Source organism: Daldinia childiae, assembly GCF_008694065.1.
Source record: "Daldinia childiae strain JS-1345 chromosome Unknown Scaffold59, whole genome shotgun sequence".
NCBI lineage: Eukaryota > Fungi > Ascomycota > Sordariomycetes > Xylariales > Hypoxylaceae > Daldinia > Daldinia childiae.
Genome location: NW_022984700.1, coordinates 309 through 590, shown reverse-complemented (window position 1 = coordinate 590; position 282 = coordinate 309).

Here is a 282-nt window from a genome sequence, read left to right as displayed (position 1 = left end):
AACAATGCATGCATGATTGAGGAGCCGCATGAAACAAACTGTTGGTAGTCAAGTTGCGTATGTTCAAACTGCTGCGGGATGGGGGCCCGCCACCCTAGAGCAACTCAGAAAAAATTAACAACACAACTGTTTCTCATTTTTTACAGCACGTTTAGTGCGACAAAGAAATATAATCTTGTACTAGTAGTTCATTAATCCTAGTTGTTTAAAGGTCCACAACAATGCATTGTCATTGTGGCGCTACCTACAACTATGAGTTACTTCAAGGTAAAGAAGGAATAA